Genomic DNA, 15,343 nt, shown 5'->3' on the forward strand with positions numbered 1-15,343 from the left:
AGGGAAACAGAGGGCCCCAAGATGCTGAAGAGCACGCCAGGCCTCAGACAGGTAGAAGATCCATGGGACCGTCCCAACTGGAAAAAGATACTAGTTTCTTAAATCAGGTGTGAAAATAAAATGTCTAGGAGCAACAAGCAAAAACCTCACTACTTTATTTCCTCATCCACAGGCGGCTCACGGTGGTAACAGATGGGTCCTCACAGTATCTGCCCAAATTCTCTGACCTGGATTTTCTTAAAGCCACTATTTTGTCTTGTTTCATGGAGAGACAGAGGGAACCAAGGGGGTCCAATTACCTGAGTTACCCACCAGACTGCTGAAGAGCACTTGAATGAATAGTGATCAGAAACCCTTAATTACAGTCCCAACAGGATGTCTCTTTGGAGTAATGATGTCCTGGCAGTGAGAAGGGTTTTGCACCCGTTTCCTCACCAGCCCTCAGTGCAGTTTTGTGGAGGGGTTGGCAGAGAAGTCCTCCTACTGGGAACAGGTAATAGGATAGCTGAGATCACACTGAAGGGAGCAAGTATTTTTAAAGACTTATTTATTTATTTGTTTGAGAGAGAGAAAGAGAGAGAGAGCAGGTGCATGAGCAGGGCGAGGAGCAGAGGGAGAGAGAGAATCCACAAGCAGACTATCTGCTGAGTGTGGGGTTCAATCCCATGACCCCAAGATCATGACCTGAACCAAAACCAAGAGTCAGCCACTCAACTGACTGAGCCATCCAGGCGCCCCAGGAGTATTTCTGAAGACCTGCTATGCTTACATATATTATGTATCCCCAAAAAAACTTGGGATAAAAAAAGTAATTCTTATTTTACAAACAAAGAAGCCAAGGCTAAGGAAAGATAACTATCAGGTACAAGATTACCCTGCCATGAAGTGTAAGAGTGGGGATTCAAACTGTGGTCTCCCAAACTCTGAAGCCCATTTTCTTTCCGATATACTGGTGTTTTCCAATCTTTTGTATGTCATAATACACAAAGGAGAGAACACAGGTATGGCGTACTGGGGTAAATGGAGGAGGCCGTACCACTCTAGGCCACTCCAGGCTACTCCATGAGATGAAGGCATCATTATTTCTGGGCCACATGCTACCCACTGTGGCACTGGTGAGGAGATTCTCCAATGTGCTATGCTGCACTGTAAAGTGATACACTTGAATCTCATTCAGCAAGTCAACAGTGAGAAGAGTCCATCTATCACCATTTCTCCCTGAAGTTAGGGGCTTCTTCATTTGGCCAGGTCCTTTCCGAAAGCCAACAACATAATGCAAGCTGGGGAACTCAAGGATATTCCTTCCAGCTGCTCTAAAGGAGTCCCCAAATTCCTAGCAGGCAGGTCATCTCAGTGGTGTGCCAGGACCATGGACAGCGCCCACCAGGCCCTTCAGGAAGCTGATGCTGGGTTGCACATGCTCTCCTTCCGTTGCCCCCCACCCCCCACCACCAGGGAAGAGAAGGTCCACATCATCACTGAATACTCACCTGGCAGCACCTGGTGGACACACTCCAGCAGGTGACTGTTCACATTCCTTGAAAGGTAGCTTTATCAAACAACGCTCCTGATACGGAGTGGGATTTAAAACTACAAGAGCCCAGGAGTCTTATAATTAAAGAGAAAATGCAACCAGCAGGAATTTGGGGGCGTGGACCAATAGATTCTATTTGCGAGTAAAAGAATAGGTGGCATATTAGTAGTGCACAGAATCCAGAGGAAATTCTAATTAAACCAGTAATTAGAAATGATGGAGTACAGTGAGAGGCAACTTGTTATCTCCAAATAAACCCTGAGTAGCTTTGGAAGATCGAGCAGCAGCTCGGTGGGACAAATGCAGCAGGTAAGATAACCCCAGGGCCCAGGAGCTGGGGCATTATCCTCCTGCCCATGCCTGCCCCACCTTCATTTCATATGAGGCCCCAGAGTAAAAGCAGGGCTTTAAGTGTCAATTCCCAAGTTGGAGACTCAGGTTGCCCAGGACTTGCCTGACCCAGAATCATTCTGCAACAAAATATACCTGGTCATGAACATGAGAATAATGCAGGACAGCAATCTATCTCGCATCTGAGCTTATGTTCTCACCTGTAAGTTTTTTTTACTCAGTGAATATCTAGGTTTTTCTTTTTTTTAAATAACTGGATTTATCCATAGTTGAAATTGAACAATGTTTTAATATAAGTAATTAGTCATGGGGGTGGAGGATGGGGGAATTTTAATTTTCATTTTTAAATATTTTATTTATTTATTTATTTATTTATTTATTTATTTATTCGTGAGAGACACACACACACACACACAGAGAGAGAGAGAGGCGGAGAAGCAGGCTCCACGCAGGGAGCCCGACATGGGACTTGATCCCGGGTCTCCAGGATCCCGCCCTGGGCTGAAGGTAGGCACTAAACTGCTGAGCTACCCAGGGATGAATTTTCAAAGGAATATGTCTGCACAAAATGGCTGCCTGTGGAGCTAGGGCTTCTGGAAGAATTCTTTGTGTCCTCTGGGGGGTGGGATGGGGGACCATTAATACTCACACTCCAATTATCCACCCGCACCTACAGAACTTCCCCAAGATCAATGGAGGCTTGGAGATACCAGGCAAGATAGGACAATGCAAGCCTGTTTTTACCAGGGCTGGTGATTTCTCAGAGAGAGAAGAGACGAAGAAGCAGGAAGAATTAGATGCCAAGTTCCCCAGAGCAGCCTTGGATTCCAGTGGCAAAGCCCCAGGGGTGAGGACAGTGGTCTCTCCATGGGACAAGACTAGGAGGCAAGCAGCATCCCTCTGAGCAGCCCAGGCCAGCAGCTGCTGTAAATAACCTTGGAGGGTTAGCAGTTTTGCTCTGGGGTCTGGGGCCTCACCAGAAACTGCTGCAAATCCCTGGCAAGCACTCTTCCAGCAGAGAAACCTGACACACCAGAGCTCCCACCAGCGCCTGGCTGTCCTTGATTCTGCAGATGCAGAAATCCTCAGGGCATCATCCAACCTGCTCTGACTCTTTCCTCACTGCTTCCAGCACCAACCCCTGACTTGGATGAACTTTAAGGAATGAGGTCAGGAGTGGTAGAGATTGGGAAGAAAAAGACAGACAGGACAATAAAGCACCACAGTGGAGCCTGGGACCCACCTGCCATCACAGACCATATTCCCCAAACCTTGGAAGTTTAGGTATGTTCACTGTTTACCAAATTCCCATTAGTGGAGGCTCATTTCCCCCTTCCTTGGGGCACAAGCTTAAAGAACTGGACCCATGCACTTAGATCACCTCGTTTGGATAGATGCCTAGGTAGCCAGCAAATATTTATGAAGAACTTAACATGAAGACATGTCACTTGAGTGGTTAAGAGCATAAAGTTTGGTTCTGACGGACCTGAGTTCAAATTCTCGGATGCCACTCACTACCTGTGTGACCTTGGGCAAATTATCAAACCTCTCTGAACCTCAAGTCCCACATTTGCCAACTGCAGAGAGCAATATCCATCTCCTGGGATCATAGCGAAGATTAAATGAGATGGTGTATGAATAAAGCACTTAGCACAGCACGGGAGCCTCAGTAAGAACCTGTATATTATCACTGTGCGCCCGGCATGGCGTGAGCTGCAGCCACTCCTCCTAAAAGCACACCAAGTAGGCCTTTCCGCACAGGTCACTGGCCCGCCTGTCTAGGGTGGCGCACTAATACAGATCCACCTGTGGTATTGTGCTTCTGACCTCTGGAAGTCTGGGACACTAGGTTGGGGAAGGTGATGTGAAAGGACTTTGTGGAGGCTGAGTGACAGTCTTTTCCCAGCCTGGTGCTCCAGATGTTTGGCTGTGAGAACTTCTTGCTGCCCAGCCTAGGAGGGAGCAATAACTCAGATCTGCTTCCAGGAAGAAAGCGCAAATCCATCTTCCCTTGAAACTATTTCTGCTACTTAGCTTAGCAGCCTTAAAGGGATTGCTGACGGAACTGCCCTGCTGCAGCTAACGTGGACAGGAAAGGAGCACGAGGGGAGGGGAGGGGAGGGGCAGGAGCCTGCTTCTCCAGAATCCCCTCATCTCTGAAATTTGCTCCCACCTCCAGTGGGGGAGGGCATTGATCCAGGGTGCGTGTACCCGCCCGCCCCCCCCCCCATACACACCGTCAGCAGTAGACCGGAGTCTCTTTTGCTGCACTGGGGATGCCCTTATTGCCTTGGCTCTTGAGGCACATGCATCTTAGCTCAGCACCAAGTCTAACACGTCACAGAAAGAAAGAGCGAGGGGCCAGGATCCCTCAGAGAAGGCAGGAGACACACTTCTTTCCTCTCCAGGATGGTTGCCATGTGGCTTCCAACTCCATGATGGATAGGACAGGTGTGGGGGAGGATGGCAAGATCTGATCTAAGGGCAGGGGACCCCTGAAGTCCACCTAGCAAATGCCACAACTTGAGAGCAGACCACAGCCAGGCACGATCCTAAGGCATCAAGGTCTGTGTGGGAATCTCGCCCCAGAGCTGTTGCAGACAGCCAAGGACACCCATCAGGCCCAGCGTAGCTCTGCCCGCCACTACGCAGCCTCTACGCAGCCCCCCCACGACCCTGCTCCTACTGAGGAGACCTGAAGGCTGGGCAGAGGTCAGTTTGAGCTGAATTATGGGTCCTTCTCAACCACATGTGAAGCCCTGACACTTTCATTTGTTCCACACCCTCTCTCACACCAAGGCACAAGGGCAGGGAGAGAGAGAACCACCACTGGTTAAGAGCCATAAAGAAAGGGGTGAGGGATCAACATTTTGCGAGCATCTGCCAGGTGTCCAGCCTGGGCTCAAAATAAGCCTGAGGAAGCACCGTAGGCTATCTTATAACTGAGAAAACCAAGGCTCCAGAGGTAAAGTGACTTGCCCAAGGTCACTGGCACATGGCGGGGCACTGGGCCCACCTCTGACCACAATCGCAGCCTCTCCTCCAATCCCTCCACCCCAACCTGGCTCTGGTTCCCTTTCCTGTGAGGTCAGAGTTCCAGGACTCCTGCCCAGGAGCCAGGGAGCCTGTGCTCACTCTGAACACTTGCCCACTTCTAGTCTGTGACCCCAAAATCCGGGGAGCTCTGGGCATTCCTGCTTGCAAAGAACTCCACTGAACTCACAAATAGCTGATACACAACTCTGTGTGTGACTCAGGCCAAACGAACTCACTCCAGTCGGAGTTGATGGGCACGATGTGCCTCCTGCACTGAGTCACTCACTCTCCAGGTGGAGCTGCAACTCACCACCTACTTAGAGCTACAGCTGCTTGGTTAGAGAAAAAGGCAGCCGAAGAGCCGAAACCTCTTGTGGTCCCAGTGGATAGGCCACAGCCAAGGACAATCAGTTGTGACCTCAAAGCCCTTCCTGCTTGGGTGATGGGTCCACCCCACTGGACCTGGGATAATGTAAAGCACAGCATGAAATATAAGAATCCTTCACTGTTAACGTCAACACTCTGTGACCTTGTTCTCCAGACATCAATCCGTGTGTCCAGGACAGCCTAACGGGCTCCAACTAAAGTTTTTGTTGAATATTTTGGGAGCCATTAAAGGATTTTCTTAGCTCCTGGAAGTTCCTTTTAAGGACAGTGCCCTCACAAGGATCTTTCTTCTCTGTCCCACTGCCCAGTCTCCCCAACCCAACCCGCCTGCCTCACTGTCACAGCTGGACTGCCTCCAAGGTAGCCCTGGTTAGAAATTTCCGAATTCCTAAATATTTTTCAAAGAAGGAAAGGGGAATGGGGTTTAAAAAAAAAAAAAAAACATTTTTTTTTTGACTCCACTTGACAGCGACGGGGTCCTGTTAGGTGAGTGGCCTCGGGATTTCTGAACACTAGCAGCCGCGGCAGGCGGGGCCCTTGGAGCTCTACCGCGCCAGGCTCCTTCCCGGCGGCCGAGGGCCGCGGCCCTCCGCAGGCGGCGCACGCGGGGCGCGGGGAGCCGCGAGGCCCAGCCTGGGGGGCGCCCTCCTGCCCCGCGCCCCGCGCCCCGCGCTCGCCCGTCGGCCGCTTCCCGGCGCGCTTCCCCGGGGGAGGGCTCCCCGCCGGCTCCCGCTCAGCGGCGGCCGCCCGGTGCGGCGCTCCCCAAGGTCGCGGGGTCCCCGCGGTCCCCCTCGCCGCGCCCCGGCCCGCCCCCGCCCCCGCCGCTCTCCTGCGGCTCCGCGCGGTGGCCGGGGCTCCCGGGGCTCCCGGGGCTCCCGGGGCGGGAGGAGCGGGCCGAGCGCGGGCCGGCGCGGCCTCCGGGGGCCCACCTGGCTGCGGGGCCGGCGACTCACCTGGCGGGCGGGCGCCGTCGCGCGGACTGGCCGCGCTGCAGCCGGGAGGGAGGCCGCGTCCCCGACGGCGGCGGGCGCAGGTCCCTCCCGGGCGGCCCGAGGGCGGCGGCGGCGGCGGCGGCGGCGGCGGCGGCGGCCGGGCTGCGAGGGGACCCGGGGCCGCGCGTCCGCGCACGCGGCTCTGCTCGCTCCTCGCCGCCTCCTCGCCGCGGGGCCCGGATCCGCCCGCCGCGCGCTCGAGCCCCCGGGGGCGCGGGGCGCGGGGCGCGGGGCCGCGGAGCGCGTGGGGTGCGGTCGCCCGCGCCGAGGGCCGCCCTCCCTGCGCCCGGGCCGCGCGGGCTCTGCGGAGCGGAACGCACCGAGCGGGGCGGAGCGCGGCGCGCACGGTTCCCTCGCTTCCCGAGAGGCCGCCCTGGCGGCGGGGCGCCGTGACGCAGGCCTGACTCACGCGCGGGCCGCGTCAGTGCGAGGCTCCGGGGCCGCGAGCGAGGCTCTGATGGCCGACGACGCAGGCTGCGGGGGGGGGGCACCGAGAAGGACAGGGAGGGGGGCAGGGAGAGGAAGGGGGGGCAGGGAGGGGGAGAGGGGGGGCGGGGAGAGGGGCTAACCCCGAGCGGCCCCCCGAGGCCCCCGCGGGACCCAAACCCTGGGGCAGCACCACCAGGGCTCCCATCCTCAGAGAGGAAGGCGCCCCGATGGCCAAAGGCCTTATTTCTTGGCGTTTCCAGGAGCAGCTCCGTGGCCTTCCTCCGCGAACTCTGCCCCAGCCAAGGCCGTAGGCCTGGGCCTAGACACTCCCCTCCGGGCCCCTGCAGCGCCTTCTCCACAGCGCGGCCCCCAGCACCACGGTCCTTCCATCCTCCCTCCCTGCAACAGCCTTCCCAGGGCAGACGATCTTCCATACAGTTCCGCTGAGCTCCTCCTGCATGCCGTGGGCGGCGGGGACTGCGAGGATCTCGGAACCGCGGCGGAACCTCTGGGACAAGCAGAGGGGGCCTACCTAGATAGTCCCAATACCAGGCGGAAGGACCGGGGAACCCTACAAGATGGGAAAAATTGGAGGATGATCAAAGGAGAGGACAATTCTGACCAGGCTCTGAGTAGGCCTTGGGGAAGCAAGCTGGGATGCTAGCCTCAAAGGGTGGACAGGACTCCAAGAGACCGAGAGCGGGAAGGCTGGCGCTTGTGGAGGGGAGAGTGTGACAAGGACAAAGTTGCCACAGAGTGGAGAAGGTGTGCAAGGGGCCACGGCCTGGGTTGGAGGGGTGGGGCAATAGGGGTGAAGTTAGGGAGGTGGGAGCCATCCTCCCCAGCTGTGGAGGGCTGTATGGGGAGTCTGGGATGAGTCCTCTCTGCTCTAGAGGACCTTGGTGTTAGAGACAGTGTTTTGGGGGACCAGGGGGAGGTGGAGGCGGTTTCTCAGTTGTCCTACTGACAGGCAATAGGACCATTGCCACAAACTCTGAAGGCCAAGATTTTACCTTTGCAGTCTAAGGACTGAGCCTGCCGCCGTTTCACGGACACTGGCAGGAGCTGTGAGACTCCAGGACCAGAGACAAAGTGCTTCATCAGCTGTGGTGCAACAGGCAGCAGGACCTTCACTTTCAAATCAGCTTCCCTTGACCCCCAACTCCCATGGGAAGGACTGGGTCATGGTGATCCTGCACACACTGAGGAAGTCTAAGTTTAGAAACCCCAATCCTTTACAGTGGGCTGCAAGCAAACCTGCCAACCTTTGCCCTGGAGAGAGACCTTATCACCCTAGACAGCAAACAAGCCCATCCTCCCTTCAGAGACACTGTAGCTTCCGAAGCTGTTCACCATGCAGATATCCTCCAAAAGATAGTCTGGAGCAGAAAGCTTTCAGTGCCTCTGCCCACGAGACCTACAGAAATGTGAGACTCCCATGGAGAATTATCTCCCAAAGGACATCTATCTTTTCAACAGCTACTGAGTGTTAGCTGGTGTTTGCCTGGTGCTCTTCTAGGCCTTGAGGATGCAGCACAGAGCAGGACAGATAATGATCCCTTTCCTCGGGGAGCTTACATTCAAGTGCACGCATCCAGCAGCAAGGAGTGGGGTGAAGGGGCCTGGCAGGAAGCAGCAAGTGATACAGGAGACATGCGAGGTGAACAAACAGGATGCTACAGCAGACCTGGTGGGGAACGTGAGAAGAGATAGCGTCAGAGACAGGTGGTTTTAGGGCAGGGGAACTCAAGGGCTGTGCTAATGGAGAGGATAGGACTTCGGACCTTACGGACCTGTTTCCTTTCATCCTGACTCCCATTTACTACAGACCTTGAGCAAGTGACATCACATCTCTGAGCCTTAGTTTCCACGTCCGTAAAATGAATAATACATACCCCGTAAAGCTGTTATGATGCTTAGATGAGATGATTTTTTTTAAAGATCTGGTATTACATCTGATCTGTATGCTTAATAAATGGTGGTTATTAGTGGTATTATTATATTATTGTAATATTATTAATCAGGACAGGGAATCTCAGAAGAGGAACAGATTTGAGGAGCAGTAGGGAAGAAGGTAATGAGATCGTGGATTTGGGACATATGGAAAATAAAGTGCCGGTGGGATATCAAGACAATAACCGGAAGAAGTCTTTGCTCCTCTGCCCGTATATCACATCTGCCCAGTAAAGTGCCAACCTTGAACGACCTCGATACTTGGTTTCTCTATGCCAAGTTCTCCAGAGAAAACATACTAAGGGGGACACTGGTGTCCCTCTGCTTTCACAATTGCTAACCTCAAGTGGGCTCTCATGTGGCACAACAGCCTTCCTAGGATTCTCTGGTCAACTCACTTCTCCGCTCTGTTGGAGGCCACTCCAGCCATCTCCATTCTTACAAGCACCCATGCCGCTGTCCCCCACCCCACCCCACTGGTCCCTGCCTTGCTTCGGCCAGAAGCCCCCTTGGTTCTCCACTGCCCCCATCTGCAGCTACATTTGCACCTGCCCTCTCCCCCTCCTTCCTGATCAGCCTCCACCTGCCCACTGGGTCCCCTGGCCCCATCCTTCCCGAGGGCCTCAATCACTGCAGGTTATGCCTTCTCTCCTGTCTTATCAACATTTCCCTTTCTGCTGGATCCTTCCTAGCAGCTAGCTTCCTTTTACAAAGTCACTAAAGCTCCCATCCCCACCTTCTCATTTTCTCCCACGCACCCTGCTTCCATTCCCCTCATTCTCCACTTGCTCCTCTACTCACCTGTGCCCATGATGCTGCCAGATGGCTTTCTCTTGCTAAGGTCACAAGGGACCTCTATGTCACTAAATCCATGGAACAATCTCCATGTCCTCATCTCCCTGACCTCTCTGTGATACTTGTCTTAGCTGCCCTCTCCTTCCTTCTAGAACTTGCTTCCCAAGGCCCCACATTCCCCCATATTCTTCCTACCCTTCTGGCCACCCCTCGGTTTCCCCTGTTGACCTCTTAGCGTTGGACCTCCCAGAGCCCAAGCCTTTTCACCCTCTGTACCCCTCTCCTAGACCATTTCCCAGACCACTGACTCCCACCTTTACACCTCCATTCCAGACATCCTTCTGAATGTCATATACTCAACCTCTTACTCCACCTTTCCACTTGACTCCCTCAGAATCACCGCCAACACAGATGGGCAAGAAATAAATTCAACATTCAAAGTTCTACCCTGTAAATATCCCATAGTTCACTTCTTGGTCTTCTTCTTCTAGGCCTCCCTGGCTCCATGAATAGTTGAGCCAGTCAGAAACCCAAAAATCATCCTTGGGACCTCCTCTTTCTCACTTCGTTGTGAAATCTGCCACTAATTCCTGGAGATTTCATCTCCTAAGTACCTCTAGAATCTGGCCACTTCTCTTTCATTCTGCTGCCATGACCCTAGTCCAGACCAGAACAGTCGCTCACCTGGACCCTCACCATCATGTCCTGTTTCCAAATCCAGTGTTGCTCCCTTTTTCCACCCGGCAACGGCATGATCTTTTAGAAGTCCAGATATGATCACACTCTCCTCAAGCTTGCAGAGTTTGGCCCACATCTTCAACACATCCTTCCAGGCCCTTCTTCAGCCCTAGCCTCATTTCACACCTTCCCCCATGGCCTTCCCCACAGCCCACTGCCTGCTCTGACCTTCTCTTGGCTCTCCTACACACCCACTCCTTCCTGACTTGGTCTGCAGCCATGTCCCCTCTCTGCCAGAGAGCCTCTCAGTCCCCTCCTCCTCTTCCCTCACTCCCTACTTCCCCACCCAGTTCACCTCAAACCCTAATTCTTCACACCTCTCTTGACCATGGAGAAGGATTCGATCAATCTCCCAGGTAGACATTTCTTCTCCTTTGGTAGCCCCTTTCATGATTGTAATTCGATGCTTAATGGTGTGACCTGGCTGCTGAGTGATGGTCTTCCTGGCTGATGGGTAAGCTCCACGAGGGCAAGACCATGTCCATCTTCACCACGAAGTGGACTCTCCATAAGAATTTGCTGAAAGAATAGATAATGCGTGGTTAGAAATATGGGTGTAAAGTCCAGGAGAGAGGGCTGGAGACACAGACTTGGAATCATGAGCAGAAAGCAGGTGCTGAGGGGAACCTGGGTGGCTCAGTGGTTGAGCGTCTGCTTTCAGCTCAGGTCATGATCCCAGGGTCCTGGGATCGAGTCCCACATCGCGGGCCCCGCAGGGAGCCTGCTTCTCCCTCTGCCTGTGTCTCTGCCTCTCTCTGTGTCTCTCATGAATAAATAAATAAAATCTTTTAAAAAAGAGAGAGAGAGAGAGAGAAAGTAGGTGCTGAAGTGGAGGGGAAGGACAGCCCTCCAGAGGAAGCATGTAGAAGACAGTCAAGAGGGCAGAACATGGGGGGCTGTGTCTGATTCTGCTGGGCAGGAGGAAAGAAGACAGAGAGGAAGAGTCAAGAGGTGAGAAGACAATGTATGTCACAGAAGAAAGCGTTTCCAGAAGGAAAAGGCAGTCCAAGTGTCAACATCTGCAGCGAAGTGAAAGATTACGAAGCCCAGAAGGTATCCCTGATTGAAGGCTCCGACATGGAGAGGGGAAGGATGGCTTCCACCAGGAAGTCTTCCTGAACCCTTCCACTGTCAGTGGCCACCTCCCCTCTGAACATCTGGAAAACGGATTCTTCCTTTCCAGACCTAACAAAAGATATTTAAAGTCTGTAGTATAACATTTTGAGGTAAGATTATTAGTATCCCCTGCTCACTCCTAGAGGAACTCAGGCGTGGTGTCCAAGTCATACAGTGAAGTCCCTCCCAGGTCCAAAGTCCCTGCTCTCAATCTTGACATTAGGGCCTTATAATGTAGGCCTCCCTTCACATGTCTATATCTTGCCTCAAATAAGAGTGTAGCTGCACGTAGAGCAGGGACCTACCTCTTCTTATTCCTCTTCATCTCTCCATATCTCGAGTCTCCCTGCCCCAAAGGATTTACACATAATAGGTGCTTGGTCAAACCTTACACACTGCGAAGCCCTGTCAAACAGAGTGGGTCCAACCCAATGACCTAATCCATTCTTCTCAATACTGGTCCTGCTTGGAAGAGGAGACATATTTACCGGTTCAACTCCCCTCCCCAGCTTTTCCTTTTCCACCCAAGCCTGTCTTCCTAAAAAGAAAGACACTGAAGTAATGCTTCTAATTTTTATTTCTGTCTATGTGAATCCAAGGAAACGCTACACCCAGAATCATTAAGTAGTAAGATGTAGGAGGAGGTGCTGGCCATAGCTTTTTCCAGGACACAGGGAAATCGCCCAGATTGCAATTCACCTAAATTGTTTGTGTTTCGGAGTATCTTAAACACACAGATGCTAAGCTATGATCTCTCCTTCATTCTGAGTGGCACAATTATTAGAGTTTTTCCAGTGTGGATGTTTTTGAAAATGGCCCCAAACATTCTTTGACAGTGCTCTCTTCAAGAAGTGACACCTCTACCTCCTCCCTTTGAACCTGGGATCTGTGACATCTGAACAAGAGAAGTAAGTTGTGCATATTTCTGGACCCAGGCCATAAGAAAATGGTAGCTTCCATTGTCTCTCTCAGGATGCTTGATCTTAGAACCTGACTTCCATTCTGTGGAGCCTACAGGACAGAGGCCCATGTGGAGAAGAGGTCCCCAGCCCTCTGCGTGGGCTGAGCTCCTGATCTACCGCAGGTACCACCTTGCCAGCCACGTGACTGAGTCATCTCGGAAGCAGCTCTTCCAGCCGACTCAAGCCCCCCAGCTGATGCTGCATGGAGCAGAGACAAACTGCCCTGCTGAGTCCTTCTTAAATGCATGACCCACAGAAACCATGAGATAGAGAAAAATAATCATTGCTTTAATAAGCCACTACATTTTAGGGTGCTTTGTTACACAGCAATAAATGCCCAGAACAGCCATGTACTTGGTGAATAAGTATGGAAGCTGCAAGGTCAGTGACCCCGTACTACATTCACAACTTGGAGACCTCCCTCACCACCGACTTAGCAGCAGTAAATGGGCCTTTTGCCATGGCCATCATAGGGATGCCATCCTCCCAGATTCATGGAGTTAGATCAACAAAGGGGAGGGGCAAACCTCAACTGATGAGGGTTCAAACTGTAAAACATCGCTGATACCAAAGTCCCCACCCACCACTGTTATTGTGTGTGTCTTTTGAATAAATGCTAGGCCTACTGCAGTTCCTTGAGGATGATTATCCTGTTATAGCTTCTGAGGATAAAGCCAATCCCTGTGGATATGTGAAATTTCACTCGAATGAAGAGGCAAATGGCAGCATTAACTCCCTGCGGGAAATGGAAACTGGAACCTAGAACAGGAGCTCAGATTTCCTCTCAGGCTACTCCCACCCATATCACTTCTGCTCTCTTACTTCATTTTCCTGGTGGCCTGTGGCCACCATCCCTAATAACCTGTATTTTGCTTTTCCAGTGAGACCCTATGGGCTTCATCGGCTCACCAATCAGTGGGAGTTGGTGGAAGAAATGACACACATGTACCATCCTGAGTTAGAAAATGAGCAAGGAAGTGAGTCTTAGTTTTCAAAGGCAGGGATGTTCGAGCAGTGAGGGGCAATAGCATTGTGAGCATGTTGGAAACTCGGCTCCTGCAGACTAGGGCTAGAGTTCACAGTCTTACCCCCTGTCATTAGTGTGGGACCTCTGGGGACCTAGTGTTCCCATTTGTGAAATGGGGATAAGAAGAGTGCCCTTCTCATGGGATGTTGAGCTTTAAAAGGAACACATTTATACCAGCAGCTGACACAGAGTGAGGACTCTACAAGCTACACTGCTGCTGTGATAAGATTGACAATGCCGACAATGGTGACAGTGACAACGACATAGTGAAGAGCTAGGCCACAAGGTTGGAAGGCCAGAGCCCCCTCTCCTGGGGTGCTGTGTAGATGGAACAGAACTGAGCTCAGGGAGGAAGCTCTGCCAGCAATCCCAGCTGTCTGGGATGTCCCAAGCTTGAGCCACCTGTTATGGAGAGAGCAATCGGAACCTGACTGGAGAAGGGACTTCCATGGCAGAGTCAGCACACAGCAGGCAGCCAGCCACTCCCTCACCTGGCCCAACTGGAGCAACTGCAGTGGCGGGTGCGGGGTGGGGGTGGGGGGTTGGGGGAGCAGCCCTTCCTACTGGGGAAGGGCAGCCCACCTGCTCTTGTCTACATGCAATAGGTCTCTTTGCAAATCCAACTACTTCATATTTGGGGAAAGCTTATCTGTATCTGGCGCTGTGCTAAGCTCGGTCGGCTCAAGGCCGGATTCGCAGGCAGGGTTTACACCATCAGCCAAAGACAACATGGAAGGTGTTAAGAAGCTAAGCAACTTTCCTCTGTATTGGTCAGCACCTAACAAAGGCTAAATCAGCCCCAGTGGTGAGAAGACAATGATGGACTTCATCCACATATAACAGAAAGCAAATGTGCCTGAAGGACTTTGTTAGCACCTAGGGGTTTGTGTTCAGTTCAGCTTTTGCTCTGAGCATTATGTTTCCTGGAAGGAGGAATAGAATTCTCTTGGGTGTGAATAGTATATATTTATGTATATATAATAATTCAAGTAAGAATCTTTGTAGAAACAACACAGATGAGTTCATTACTTTTTTACATTTGTTTCCTATTTCTCCGAATCCATAATTCTTGGTTCCATCAAGAGTTTACATGAAAAATAACTGGAGGGCAGCCCCAGTGGTGCAGCGGTTTGGCGCTGCCTGCAGCCCAGGGCGTGATCTGGAGACCCTGGATCGAGTCCCGCATCGGGCTCTCTGCAGGGAGCCTGCTTGTGTCTCTGCCTCTCTCTCTCCCTGCATCTCTATGAATAAATAAATAAAATCTTTTTTTAAAAAAAAGAAAAATAACTGGAGTTTTAGTGTATTTCAAGCTATACATAGGAAGCAAAAATGGGAAATGCCTGCTCAAGCAGCCAATTTACGCTTGAGCTGCATGAATAGAATTATCCTTTTCCGATGAAGGGGTGGATGTCACATGTCCATCTAGCTTCCTCTCTGGAGCTTGAGGACCATGGTGAAGAAATAGTGAGCAAGCAGGGATGAACCGACCATGTCCTCAACCCCACAGACCTAGGTCTGGATCCAGCCAGGTCATTTAGAAGCTGTGGCTTAAAGAACAAGTGAGAGATAAAGCCAGAGGGTGAGGTGGATTTTTGGAAGCCTGATGTGTTAGGCTGGAAACCTCTACTTCGGTTGAAAGGTAATAGGGAGCCATTGAAAGTCTTGGAGCTTGGCAGTGACCTTATGGGAATGAACTTCCCAGCTAGACTTCAATGGAAGGTGGCAATCCTGGACCCCTTCAGAAGCATCCTTGCCCACTGAGAGGAGTCCCCCATTTCTATTCCCAGGTGCTACTTCACAGCAACGTCTAAAGGGTCTCTTCAGTCCTGACTGGGAAGCCACTCCTCAGTCTGTAAATTGGAAGCCTCACTTCAGGGTCTGAGAGAACCCCAGCAGTAGGCAGGTTGGAGGATGTGAGCAGAAGTGGGGAGGAACGTGAGGAAGGAGAGAGGCAGGAAGAGAGCAGAGGTCCTGGAAAACCAGGGAGGGCCTCCAAATTCTTTCCTGTACCCCAAACCTCACC

At 52.2% G+C, this 15,343-nt stretch overlaps 1 protein-coding gene across 1 annotated transcript in view; it reads right to left on the minus strand.

Moving 5' to 3' along the window:
- The window catches only part of SLC6A17 (solute carrier family 6 member 17), a 49,597-nt gene extending 43,097 nt beyond the window's left edge, over positions 1-6,500 (minus strand). Inside the window, exon 1 of the mRNA XM_025417300.3 lies at positions 6,262-6,500. The gene's annotated coding sequence lies outside the window, so the exon portion shown is untranslated. The remainder of the gene's footprint in view (positions 1-6,261) is intronic.
- Between the last annotated feature and the right edge of the window lie 8,843 nt (positions 6,501-15,343).

Source organism: Canis lupus, chromosome 6, assembly GCF_003254725.2.
Source record: "Canis lupus dingo isolate Sandy chromosome 6, ASM325472v2, whole genome shotgun sequence".
Classification (NCBI taxonomy): Eukaryota; Metazoa; Chordata; class Mammalia; order Carnivora; family Canidae; genus Canis; species Canis lupus.